Below are 14093 nucleotides of genomic sequence, written 5' to 3'. Positions count from 1 at the left end.
TTAATTATATCCTGTCTGCAGCAATCCTCCAGAGAATGGAAATAATGAAGGGTAAATACCTTTTATTAATACAATTATGGAGTGTAATGTGAACAGCAAAAAAACCCCACCAAACCAACCCAAGGCAGCAAAGCTGAAGGCATCCACACCGCTTAATGGAACAGGAGGGCACAGCTGGAATGAACACCCTCTGCTCAGGCACAGCCCTGCCTCCAGGCACCCTCCGCAAAAGCCTCTCTGCAGCCTTCCTGCAGGCATGAGATTGAACACATCCAAGTGTCAGGTTCTACACATTGGCCACAACAACCCCAGGCAGTGCTCCAGGCTGGGGTCAGAGTGGCTGAGAGCAGCCAGGCAGAAAGGGACCTGGGGGTACTGGGTGAGAGTAGGCTGAACATGAGCCAGCAGTGTGCCCAGGCAGCCAAGAGGGCCAATGGCATCCTGGCCTGCATCAGGAAGAGTGTGGCCAGCAGGAGCAGGGAAGACCAGTCTGGCATTCCAGCACCCTGAGCCACCCTCCCGCCCCAGGAAAGTTAATGCAGCCTTCATGCAGAGCCATCAGCGGTCAGGGTTGGCCTTCCCCTAGTGCCAGCACTCAGGCAGACAATGCACAGTGCATGGTTATAGCTTGAGAGCAGCTCTAGCAGCACCTTAAGGAGCCACTCATGTAGGACATTATTGTCCAGGAAAGAATTGAAAACAAGAGGAGTGCCTGGAGAAGAGAAGGCTCAGGGGAGACCTTATTGCTCTCTACAGCCACCTCAGAGGAGGCTGCACCCAGGTGGGGGTTGATCTCTTCTCCCAGGCAACCAGGGACAGAATGAGAGGACAGAGTCTCAAGCTGTGCAGGGGGGAAGTTTATGCTTGATCCTAGAAAGAAGTTCTTCACAGACAGAGAGACTGGCCTTTGGAATGGGCTGCCCAGGGAGGTGGTGGGGTCAGCGTCCCTGGAAGTGTTTAAGAAAGGACTGGATGAGGCACTCAGTGCCATGGTCTGGTTGATTAGATAGGGTTGGGTGATTGGTTGGACTTGATGATCTTGGAGATGTCTTCCAACCTGGTTGATTCTGTGAAAGACTCTGGAGCAGAGAGACAGCTCTGCCTCCTGCCCTGAGTGCGGTGCAGCTCTGCTCATTCCTTCACTGAGTGAGGTCTGCTGCACACAGTTCACTAGGAACACCTACAGTCCACAGCAGTTTAAGGAATGGCTGGAATTCCACCCTCAGAGGAGTCTTTAGGACATAATAAGCTTTTCAGATAACAGAAGGGACTCTGTCTGTCTCCCATCCTTCTGGCAGAAAAGAGAAGAATTAATGTGTTTTGCAAATCGGGGGTGGGGGTGGGTGGGGGTGGGTGGGGGTGTCCCTCTTTCCTCCATCTCAGCTCATGTGGTGCTGGGGCTTCAAGCCCTACCAGGTGAGAAACACACAATTAGGACCTAAAAAGCCCTTGGAACAGGAGGGTTGGGCTAGACAAGCTGCAGAGATGCTGTCACACCTCAGCAACCCCAGGATCTGGGGAAGAAGTGCAGAGTGCTGCTGCCAGATAGGTGCCACAGCTTTGGTGTCCTAATGCCACTGTTCACAGGAGAGTCATAGAAGCACAGAACCAGACAACCATAGAGCCACAGAGTCATAGAATTACAGATTCACAGAATGGTTTGGGTTGGAAGGGAGCTCCAAAGGGCATCCAGTCCAACTCCCTGCACTCAGCAGGGACATCCTCCACCACAGCAGGTTGCTCACAGCCTTCTCCAGCCTCACCTTCAACAGCTCCAGCCATGGAGCCTCAGCTCCCTCCCTGGGCAACCTGTTGCAGTCTTGCAGCAGCCTCCTGGGGCAGAACTTGTTCCTCACAGCCAATCTCCATCTGCTCTGCTCTCCTTTCAAACCCTTGCCCCTGGTGCTGTCCCTGCAAGCCTTTGGGCACAGTCCCTCTGCAGCCTTCTTGTAGACCCTTCAGGTCCTGGAAGGTCATTATTAGGTCTCCCACACCACCAAAGCACATCAGACCCCCTGGCCCAGGAGGAAAATGTGATGCATCACTCCCACAGAAGCTGCTGTACCATTCATTGCTTATTGTTTTTTTGTCTCCCTATTCTATAAGTGACAATTAAGGGAGGTGAGGAGAAAGTTCTCCACAGAGAGAGTTGTTGGCCATTGGGATGTGCTGCCCAGGGAGGTGGTGGAGTCCCCATCCCTGGAGGTGTTCAAGAGGGGATTGGATGTGGCACTTGGAGCCATGGTTTAGCTGTCAGGAGGTGTTAGGTATTAGGTAATAGGCTGGACTTGATGATCTCTGAGGTCTTTTCCAAACTGGTTGTTTCTGTGACTGTGAAAAAGCACATCTCCCCCCTCCACTCCCCCATCTGTGTGTATTTATAAACCCTCCAGGTCCAGGGGAGTTTTTATTTTCTGCTCAATTAAGCAAAAATGTAGTCCCCAGCAAAATATTGAGTGTTGGAACTGGTAACTCCTTAGAGAGGCAACCATAGCCTGCTGAAGAGGGTGAGGGGTGGGGGGAAAGTGCCCATGCTTCCTTCCCCTCCCCTCAGCAGCAGAGAGGGCTGTCTGGTGCTAGTCCTCAGCAGTCTGCTTCCCAGCCCACGTCTAGCCAGCCCTTCCAAGCTATCCCTCCTGGTCTCTGTAGCCCTGCAATGTGGAATTCCAGGGATCTCACTCTCTTAAATGCTTCAGATGGCATGAGATTGAACACATCCAAGTGCCAGGTTCTACACATTGGCCCCAGCAACCCCAGGCAGTGCTCCAGGCTGGGGTCAGAGTGGCTGAGAGCAGCCAGGCAGAAAGGGACCTGGGGGGACTGGTTGAGAGTAGGCTGAACATGAGGCAGCAGTGTGCCCAGGGGGACAAGAAGGCCAAGGGCATCCTGGCCTGCATCAGGAAGAGTGTGGCCAGCAGGAGCAGGGAAGTCATTGTGCCCTGTGCTCAGCACTGCTTAGGCCACACCTTGAGTCCTGTGTCCAGTTCTGGGCTCCTCAGTTTAGGAAAGATGTTGAGTTGCTGGAAGGTGTCCAGAGAAGGGCAAGAAAGCTGGGGAGGGGTCTGGAGCACAGCCCTGTGAGGAGAGGCTGGGGGAGCTGGGCTTGCTTAGCCTGGAGAAGAGGAGGCTCAGGGGAGACCTTCTTGCTGTCTGCAACTCCCTGAAGGGAGGTTGTAGCCAGGTGGGAGTTGGTCTCTTCTGCCAGGCAGCCAGCACCAGAACAAGAGGACACAGTCTCAAGCTGTGCCAGGGGAGGTTCAGGCTGGAGGTGAGGAAGAAATTCTACACAGAGAGAGTGATTGCCCATTGAAATGTGCTGCCCAGGGAGGTGGTGGAGTCACCATCCCTGGAGGTGTTCAAGAGGGGATTGGATGGGGTGCTTGGTGCCATGGTTTAGTTGATTAGATGGTGTTGGGTAATAGGTTGGACTTGATGCTCTCAAAGGTCTCTTCCAACCTGGTTAATTCTATTCTATTCTATCCTATCCTATCCTATCCTATCCTATCCTATCCTATCCTATCCTATCCTATCCTATCCACAAGTCACTCCCCCTCCCCAGGGGCAGGTTCTGCTCATTATTGCTTGATTAGGGCACCCCCAGCTCTGTGAAAGGAGCGCTGATGGTCTGCCTCAAGCCTTCAAAAGCAGATAAAGTGCAGGAGTTAAGGGTTGGGAAGGAGGGAACACTCCTGGAAGCGGCAGCAGCACCACTCAGCCACCTGTGTAAGTAGCTTTGGGTTTTGCAGCCTGAGACTGTTAAGAGCCGTAGCTGCACGCAGAGGTATTTATGTGTAGTTAAGCTCATCCGGAGAGGTTTCTGCAAGCCACAAGGACCTGCGTGCAGTCGCTTTTAGTCCCAGATCGTGGTCGATGCCGTTGGGATCGCTGCCAAGCAGCCTTCCCGCGGGAATCAGTGGCATGGGGTTGGGGGGATGGACGGGGAGTGCTCCACGGGGTGTGTGCCAGGAGCACCTCCTTCACTAGGACGAGCTGGCGGGGGGGGGGGGTTGGGTACTCTTTTTTTTCTGATCTGAAATAGGGTTTGGGTTTTTGTATATATATATATATATATATATATCTCATAGGAGCTATTTTATTCATCTAATCAGAATTAAGAACTGAAATCTTAACAGAGGGCTCCTGAAATCCATAGCAGAAGGGCTTAGGTTGGAAGGGGCCTTAAAAGATCATCAGCACAAAGAGTCGTGAGGTAGGAAAGACCTCACAGTTTCATATTCTCCCCCCCCTGCCCCTCCCACCGACCCTTCTCTTCAACCCCCTCCATCCCCCCTTCTGGTCCCCTCCTCCCCCAGCCCCCTCCCTCGACCCCCCTCCAGTCCCCTCCTCCCCCTGCCCCCCATCCTTCCCCCTCCGGTCCCTTCTCGACCCTCCTCCAGTCCCATCCCCTCGACCCGCTCCAGTCCCCCATTCCCCTTTCCACTCAACCCCCTCGGGTCTGACCCTTGCTGTCACACTGCCCCCTGCCCCCACCTTCCTTTTGCCCCATTCTGGTCGCAGACCCCCACCCACCCCGACCATTCCTCTTGCACCCCCCACCCCCAACCCTCCCTCTCCCGACCCTCCCTCTCGACCCCCTCCAGGCCCCCACAACCTACCGACTGTAGTCAATATCCATTGCCCCAGCTCTAAAGGCAGAGCTCTAGATGGCAAACTCCACTGTCAGCCCCCTGCCCACCCTCAGTTTGGATATCCCATCATAACCTCGGGCACAGCTCTCAGCCCATCAATAAAGTTCGCAGCAGATCAGTGGTAAATGATGAACCACTTTATAAGCCAGAAGGGAAAAAAAAAATCACAGGAGGTGAGGGGTTGGGAGGGACCTCTGGAGAGCTTCCAGTCCAACCCCCTGCCAGAGCAGGAGCATAGAATCCAGCACAGGTCACACAGCAACACATCCAGACAGGGATGGAAAGGCTCCAGGGAAGGAGACTCCACAACCTCTCTGGGCAGCCTGCTCCAGGGCTCTGGCAGCCTCACAGGGAAGAAGTTCCTCCTCATGTTGAGCTGGAACCTCCTGTGCTGGAGTTTATCTCCATTGCCCCTTGGCCTATCCCAGGGTGCAGCTGAGCAGAGCCTGTCCCTGTCCCCTCCCTCCTGCCCCCCAGCCCTCAGCTATTGATAGACATTGATCAGATCCCCTCTCAGCCTTCTCCTCCCCAGACTAACCACCCCCAGGGCTCTCAGCCTCTCCTCAGCAGGCAGTCTCCAGTCCCTTCAGCATCCTTGCAGCCCTCCCTTGGACTCTCTCCAGCAGATCCCTGTCCCTCCTGAACTGGGGAGCCCAGACCTGGATGAAGTATTCCAGGTGAGGTCTCAGAGGGGGAGGAGAACCTCAGTGTCCCCTCCCCAGGTCTCAAGGCAGAGCTCTCTGGATGCAAACTTTGCTGCCTGAGTGCTTCCAGGGCTGTGTTTGTGAATATCTACAGCTTCTTCTTTATGGACCAAGCGATCCAAGTGCTAAGCCCAAGTACTCTGCTTCAAAGTGCAGGGCTTGCAATGTGTGTCTGACTGCAGGAGACATTCCCAGACCTGCTCTTGTAAGGCCTCTGTCTGGGTAGAGATTCAAACACATGATTTTGCTTAAGACACTTTGTTCCAGATGCCAGAGAAAGAGTGTTTTGGGGTGGTTTTTTATTGTAGTTCAGCTATTTGTTAGTCTGGATGGACAGCAGAAGCAGTCCAGCAGCGAGCAGGAACGTGGCCCTTTAGAGTCTGACAGAAAAGCAGTGCTCAAACACAACCCAGATTGCTGTCTTGCAATGCATGCATCCAAGCTTTCCCTCCCCAGGATTAGCAGAGAGCTCCAGGTTGAGCCACACTGCACAGGTTCATAGAATGGTTTAGGTTGGAAGGGTCCTTGAAGATAATCACAGAATGCTTGGAAGCATTTGTCTTCAAAACACCACTTGACCACCCAGCCCCTCCTCCCAGGCTCCCACCTGGTTTGCTCAGGACTCCTCCTGCTTTGGTTCCCTCTTTAATGCTTGCACTGAGTTTGCTTTCCCCACATTCCTGACCATGTGTAGACAGAATCACAGAAGTGTCAGGGCTGGAAGGGACCCCAAGGAGCAACCAGTTCCAACCCCCCTGCCATGGCCAGGGACACCTCACACTACAGCAGGTTGCTCACAGCCACAGCCAGCCTGGATGCAAACACCTCCAGGCAGGAGGCTTCCACCACCTCCCTGTGCAACCTCTGCCAGGCTCTCACCACCCTCATGGCCAACAATTTCTCCCTCACATCCAAGCTCAATCTCCCCACTTTTACTTTTACTCCATCCCCCCCAGTCCTATCACTCCCTGACCCCCCTCAAAAGTCCCTCCCCAGCTTTCTTGGAGCCCCCTTCAGATCCAGGAAGACCACAAGAAGGTCTCCTGGGAGCCTTCTCCTCTCCAGACTGCACAACCCCAACTCTCTCAGCCTGTCCTCCCAGCAGAGCAGCTCCAGCCCTCTGCTCATCCTCGTGGCCCTTCTCTGGACACCTTCCAGCACCTCCAGACCCTTCCTGGTACAGAGGCTCCAGACCTGGACACAGAGCTGTGGTCTCACTGCAGTCTCTGTTGGGGTGTTGTGTGGGGCTGCATGGCTGAGCCAGAGGGCTGGATTCTTTGATTCTTCTTCTTCCCCTTTCTTTCCTTCATAATTCTTTTATCCCCCTTCAAACTGATGGTTGGGCTTCCCTGGAGAAAGCTTTGCAGGAGCAGGGCTGCAGATAGGGAAGTCATCAAACCAGGTTAGTGGTAAGAGGGTGGTAGCTTCCCCCAGGAGAGCTGCACCACGTCCAAAGAGTGCAGCAGAAACGCTGCCAGGATGACATCCAGGCAGCTGAGTTGGGACATGACTGCAAGGTGGAGGCCACAGGTGGGCAAGAGAACTCAGAAACACTTCTTGGAGGGGACAGGGCAGGGCTGTGCAGTGCTTCAAAAGCAAGCATAAGGCAAGTCCAGCTGAGAGGAGCCAAGAGAGAATCGGAGAATGGTTTGGGTTGGAAGGGACATCCAAAGGGCATCCAGTCCAAGCTCCTCTGCAGTCAGCAGGGACATCTTCCACTAGAGAAGGCTGCCAAGAGCCTGACCTCGAATAACTCCAGGGATGGGGCTCCAACCACATCCCTGGCAACCTGTTCCAGTGCTCCACCACCCTCCTGGCGCAGAAGTTGTTCCTAACACCCAATCTCAATCTGCTCTGCTCTAGTTTGAAGTCATTGCCTCTCATCCTGTCCCTGCAGGCCTTTGCAAACAGTCCCTCTCCATCCTTCTTGTAGCCCCCTTTGGATACTGTAAGGCTGTTCTTAGGTCTCCCTGGAGCCTCCTTGTAACCCCTTCAGCTACTGGAAGGCTTCTCTTAGGTCTCCCTGGAGCCTCCTTGTAGCCCCTTCAGGTACTGGAAGGCTTCTCTTAGGTCTCCTCAGAGCCTCCCCTTCTCCATGCTGAACAGCCATGGCTGAGGTGCCAAGCAGAGAGGCTGAGCTTGGCTGCAGCCTGGTTGCCAGGGTGGAAGGAGCAATGCCTAAGCTGCCCTGCATGGTTGATGCAGGGACTGGGAAGGCACTGGGCTGAACCAGCACCTCTTGAGCACGGATCTGTGGGTTGCCAAAGCAGCAACCCCCTTCCCACGGGGTCCTTGGCTTCCAGCAGTGCTGCCTGAGAGGTCCACCACACACATGGCTGTGTGCTTTAATGCCTCCCTGCTTGTTTAAGTTCCCTGTGCCCCGAGTGAGTGTTGGGAATGGTGAGCAGCTGTGTGCCCAAGAGCTGAGCAAGGACCTAAGCCTTCCATGAAACAGCAGGGAAAACGATTGCAAACCTCCAGCTTGAAACGACCTGCGCCATAGCAGGGCAGTATTTAATCTCCCCTCTTTTTGTTTTCCCCTTCAGGACACACCTCATTAACTGCTAATCAACTCAAGCTTGAGAAAGTCCTCAGCAGTCTTCTCAGGTTCCAAAAATGCAGGCAAGAAACAAAGTCTTTCCCTCCCCCCTCACTTTTAATCCTCCCTCCCCACTTTGGCAATGGTAAAGGGGTCCCAGAGGTGTCCTCCAGGTGCTGCACACCAACCCATGATGTGCTGGAAGGGCTTGGCCTGGGTTTTATTGGCCTCATCCCAAGCCCCTCCAGGCTGACAAACAGAGCAGCTCCACGGGGCCTGGGGAGCTGAGCTGAGAGCCCTGCAGAGCTCCCCTGCTCCCATGGGGTCTGGGCAAGGGGGATGCAGGCTCAGTGTTGGGGGGCAGAGCACCCTGCAGCTGCTCTGGCTGGGGTGGGGTGTGGAGGAAGGCTGTGAGGGAGCTGACTGTCAGAGACACAAAGAATAGAATAGAATTAACCAGGGTGGAAAAGACCTTCGAGATCATTAAGTCCAACCTATCACCCAGCACCATCTAATCAACTAAACCATGGCACCAAGTGCCTCATCCAGGCTCTTCCTAATCACCTCCAGTGATGGGGACTCCAACACCTCCCTGGGCAGCACATCCCAATGGCCAATCTCTCTGTCTGGGAAGAACTTCTTCCTAACATCCAGCCTAAACCTCCCTGGCACAGCTTGAGACTGTGTCCTCTTGTTCTGGTGCTGGGTGCCTGGCAGAAGAGACCAACCCCCACCTGGCTACAACCTCCCTTCAGGGAGTTGCAGAGAGCAAGAAGGTCTCCCCTGAGCCTCCTCTTCTCCAGGCTAAGCAACCCACAGCTCCCTCAGCCTCTCCTCACAGGGCTGTGCTCCAGACCCCCTCCCCAGCTTTCTTGCCCTTCTCTGGACACCTTCCAGCAGCTCAACATCTTTCCTAAACTGAGGGGCCCAGAACTGGACACAGGACTCAAGGTGTGGCCTCAGCAGTGCTGAGCACAGGGCACAATGACTTCCCTGCTCCTGCTGGCCACACTCTTCCTGATGCAGACCAGGATGCCCTTGGCCTTCTTGGACACCCGTACTCCTGGGTCCCTCACTGTCTGGACTGCTCTCCAGCCACTCTGTCCCCAGCCTGTGGCACTGCCTGGGGTTGGATGACACTGGAACCAACTCTTTGTGGAAATCCCCTCCCCTCCCTTCCCCTCCCCTCCCTTCCCCTCCCCTCCCTTCCCCTCCCCTCCCTTCCCCTCCCCTCCTTTCCCCTCCCCCTCCTTTCCCCTCCCCTCCTTTCCCCTCCCCCTCCTTTCCCCTCCCCTCCTTTCCCCTCCCCTCCTTTCCCCTCCCCTCCTTTCCCCTCCCCTCTTTCCCCTCCCCTCCTTTCCCCTCCCCTCCTTTCCCCCTCCCCTCCTTTCCCCCTCCCCTCCTTTCCCCTCCCTCCTTTCCCCTCCCCTCCTTTCCCCTCCCCTCCTTTCCCCTCCCCTCCTTTCCCCTCCCCTCCTTTCCCCTCCCCTCCTTTCCCCTCCCCTCCTTTCCCCTCCCCTCCTTTCCCCTCCCCTCCTTTCCCCTCCCCTCCTTTCCCCTCCCCTCCTTTCCCCTCCCCTCCTTTCCCCTCCCCTCCTTTCCCCTCCCCTCCTTTCCCCTCCCCTCCAAACACTAAAAGCCAGGAAGGTTCTTTACCCCTGCAGAAGAGGGTGGCAGCCAAGGCTGATTTACACCACAGCCTCTCCAGTCAGAATGAGGATCAGAAGTTTCTTCAGCAGAGAAGGATGAGAGTGGAGCTGAGGCAGAAGTTGTTGAGTGTGAGGCTGGTGAGACTCTGGCCCAGGCTGCCCAGGGAGGCTGTGGCTGCCTCCTGCCTGGGGGTGTTGAAGGCCAGGCTGGATGAGGCTGAGTCCAGCTGAGAGGTGTCCCTGGGCATGGTGGAGGAGGAGCTGAGCTCTGAAGTCCCTTCCAACCTGTGTCACACTGTGATTCCTCCACATCAGTTCTGGCTAAGGCACAGCTCAGGCAGCAGGGGACTGTGTCCAGCCTGCCCTGCTGTGCAGGCTTTGCCTTGGAGCCTGGAGTGGTGTTGGAGCCTGGGGTGGTGGTTTTCCCCAGGCTGCCTGAAAGGAGCTCAGGGCCTGCCCCAGAGCCTGGAGTGTTCTTCCTTTTGAAATATAGGGGTTTTTTTTCCCCCCTTGCTTCTGCAATAAATCAACTCATTTGGCTGTTCTCTCAATTCTTCACCCTTCAACAACTCATTCTGAGCGTGAGGGTTTTTTATGATCAATGGAAGGCTCTTAATCAGAGCTGCCAGCAGTGCTGCTTTGATTTTCAGGCTCCCATTGATTAATGCAAATGGATCTGGGCCTCGGTGGGGCTGGGTTTTGGCTGTGGCCCAGCGCTGCCTGCAGCCTGGGAGGGTGAGCAGCTCCAGTGCACTCCATGCATCACCCTGGCCAGGGTGGGACTGAGCCCCAGGGGAAGGGACATGTTCATGGGCTCATAGAATCCCAGAGGGCTTTGGGTGGAAGGGAGCTCCAAAGGGCATCCAGCCCGACCCCCCTGCACCCAGCAGGGACATCCTCCACCACAGCAGCTTGCTCACCAGCCTTCTCCAGCCTCACCTTCAACAGCTCCAGCCATGGAGCCTCAGCTCCCTCCCTGGGCAACCTGTTGCAGTCATGCAAGCAGCCTCCTGGGGCAGAACTTGTTCCTCACAGCCAATCTCCATCTGCTCTGCTCTCCTTGCAAACCCTTGCCCCTGGTGCTGTCCCTGCAGGCCTTTGGCAACAGCTCCTCTGCAGCTGTCCTGCAGAGCAGAGGGGCAGGATCCTCTCTCTCCAGCTCTGGCCACACTGCTTTGGATGCAGCCCAGCTGCCCTGGCCTTCTGTGCTGCCACTGCCCATTGCTGCTCCATTGCCCACCCAACACTCACTGAACCCCCTGCAGGAGCCCAAACAGTGTACTGAGGCTGAAGGGCTCTAAGTGAGCCTACAGTGAGGTCCTTGTGGAAGTCAACATGACTGAGAAGTCAACAGAAGGGTAGAAGGCAGGGCAGCTGAGTCCTTCTAGCCAGGCCCTGGGATGGGTTGTGTCTGGCCCATTGCCATCTCCCACCACTGCACACAATGTAGCAGCCCTGGCCAGGATTCCTCCCCTTCCCCTCCCCCTACTTTTCCCCTCCCCTTCCCCTCCTTCCTTCATTTTCCTTCCTTTTCCTTCCTTCCTTCCTTCCTTCCTTCCCTCCTCCCTCCCCTTGCTTCCCTTGTCCTCCCCTCCTCCCCTTCCTCCCTTCCTTTCCTCGCTCCCCTTCTCCTCCCCTTCCTCTTCTCCCCTCCCTCCCTCCCTCTGTTGAGGTCTCCCCAGAGCAGAGGGGCAGGATCCCCTCTTTCCAGCTCTGGCCCCACTGCTTCAGATGCAACCCAGGCTCACATTGCTGCCTCCTGTCCAGCTTCTCCCCCACCAGCAGCCCCAGGGCCTTTTCTGCAGGGGCTTGCAGTGGATGATCTCTGGAGGTCCCTTCCAACCCAAACCATTCTGGGCAATGCCCAAAGAGCAGCTGTGGGGCAAGTGACTGTCCCCCCCATCACCCACTGCTCAGGCTCCTCACCCCTGCTGAGCAGAGGCAGCAGGGCAGGCAAGGAAGGAGCCTCCTGCACCTTTTTTTTCCCACCCTGACTCTCCCTGAACCACAGACCCTGGTTGCAAGAAATATTTCAGCCACAGCTCAGGTAGTCCGGAAGCTCTGGGGCAGCTTTCTCTGTAAAATAACTTTATTCCTAATGCCAAAATACTGCACTTCTCTTTGACACCCCCAAGTCCCTTCCCTCAGGGCTCCAGGTGAGGTCTCCTCTCAGCAGAGCAAAGCAGAGTGCCAGCATCACCTCTGTGGCTCTGCTAGCAGTGAGTCTTTGGCTGCTGCCCAGGTGCTTTGCTTCAGTTGATGAGATGGTGTTGGAGGAGAGGTTGGACTCAATCATCTCAAAGGTCTTTTCTAACCTGGTTAATTCTATTCTCTTCTTTCAAAACAGAAGCTTGAAGGTGCTTCCTTTGGCCTTTCCAGAGCTTTTTCCCCCTCTCTCACAGCAAAATTCTGGCCCACAGCTTGTTGGAGGTTGTGTCCTGCTCAGTCTATTTTCAGTCCCAGGCCAATGTGGTGCAGAGGATGAGAAAGGAATGAAAATGTTCCTCCTTAATTCCACCCTTCCCCCCCCCCCCCCCCGCCTTTTATTTTTCACCCCAGAACAATTATTTTGTGTGTGTAGTTCTTCCAGCTCAAAGGCCCTACTAAAGCTCAGCTGAAATCTGTGATCTCAGGCTCAGATCCCCACCAACTGTTCTTGGTTTCATTCAAAACAAAACCCAAGAGCAAACCCCCAAAGAGGCACCAGGGACTCAGCCTCCACTATTGTTCTCCCATCTCTGATGCAAGTCAGGAGGAGCCCCTTGGGCAATACAAACCACCACTCACTCACATGGGTTTGCTTCAACCACAGCTCTCCCAGCTGTCCCTCCCAGCCTGGCAGAAGCAGAAGCAGCCAAAAACTAAACGGGCTCTGTTTTCAACTCCCCCCCAAAGTGCTTCTCTGGAGTCAGGTGTGCTGGGGAGCTGGGAAAGCACAGAAGCTGTCTGGTTTCTCCCACTGATTTGATTCCTACACAGAGATGTCCCTGGTTGCTTCAGGCACTCAAAGTGCTTCACCAGGACATTGTTTTCTGCTGAAAGTTTTCCTCCCCTGATCATGGCTGAGTGCGTTTCCCAGAGGTGTGCTGAGCCCACTTCACAGAATCACCAAATCACCAAGGTTGGAAGAGACCTCAAAGATCATCGAGTCCAACCTGTCACCACAGACCTCGTTACTAAACCATGGCACCAAGTGCCACATCCAAGCCTTTCTTGAACACCTCCAGGGATGGTGACTCCACCACCTCCCTGGGCAGCACATCCCAATGGCCAATCTCTCTTGCTGGGAAGAACTTTCTCCTCACCTCCAGCCTAAACCTCCCCTGGCACAACTTGAGACTGTGTCCTCTTGTTCTGATGCTGGCTGCCTGGGAGAAGAGACCAACCCCCACCTGGCTACAACCTCCAATCCTGTTTTGAAAGCCTTCTGGCCTCCTCTGCCTGCTGCTGGTTCTGGAGTTCTCATCCTCCTCCTCCTCCTCAGTGGGGCTGACAGAGCAGCTGCCACCCTTGGAGCTTCATGCCAAGGAATCTGCTGAGGCTCTAAGAAAAGAGGATGTTGGTCCTGGTGTTCCCTCACCCACACACTTCATTACTCACACAAGGCTGTGCTAAAGGCTTTCAGATGCTGTTCCAGCTCACCAGAAATAGCAGCTCACAAACCCAAACTCAGTGTAGATCATTTTTCAATAGAAAGCCTTAGCTTGAAAGGATAAAGCTCAGCTACACACGAAGCTTGCAGCTCTTGAGAGTCAGATCTGCATGGCTCTGTCAGAACAGTCAGCCAGGGAGGCTTGCAGCTCCTCTGGAAGACTCCTGTCCCTCAGTAGGTGGTGCCAAAGCCCTTCTGTCTCCCCAGGAGTGAACACGAGTCTGATCTGGAGATATTCAAGGTAAGACTCAATCTGGACTAGCTGGAGCTGTCCCTACGGATTGAGGGGAGGTCACACTGGATGAGCTTTGGAGGTCCCTTCTGGGCTGGACCATTACACAGAATCAACCAGGTAGGAATAGACCTTTGAGATCAAGTCCAACCTATCACCCATGGCACCAAGTGCCTCAGCCAGGCTCTTCCTAAACACCTCCAGGCATGGGGACTCCACCACCTCCCTGGGCAGCACATCCCAATGGCCAATCTCTCTTGCTGGCAAGAACTTTCTCCTCACCTCCAGCCTAAACCTCCCCTGGCACAGCTTGAGACTGTGTCCTCTTGTTCTGGTGCTGGCTGCCTGGCAGAAGAGACCAACCCCCACCTGGCTACAACCTCCCTTCAGGGAGTTGGAGACAGCAAGAAGGTCTCCCCTGAGCCTCCTCTTCTCCAGGCTAAGCAAGCCCAGCTCCCTCAGCCTCTCCTCACAGGGCTGTGCTCCAGACCCCTCCCCAGCTTTGTTGCCCTTCTCTGGACACCTTCCAGCAGCTCAACATCTTTCCTAAACTGAGGGGCCCAGAACTGGACACAGGACTCCAGGTGTGGCCTAAGCAGCGCTGAGCACAGGGCACAATGACTTCCCTGCTCCTGCTGGCCACACTCTTCCTGATGCAGGCCAGGATG

This window comes from Melanerpes formicivorus, unplaced genomic scaffold (assembly GCF_026170545.1).
Source record: "Melanerpes formicivorus ecotype bairdi unplaced genomic scaffold, bMelFor1.0.p_v2 SCAF_11, whole genome shotgun sequence".
Lineage (NCBI taxonomy): Eukaryota > Metazoa > Chordata > Aves > Piciformes > Picidae > Melanerpes > Melanerpes formicivorus.
Note: the sequence above shows the minus strand (reverse complement) of the source record.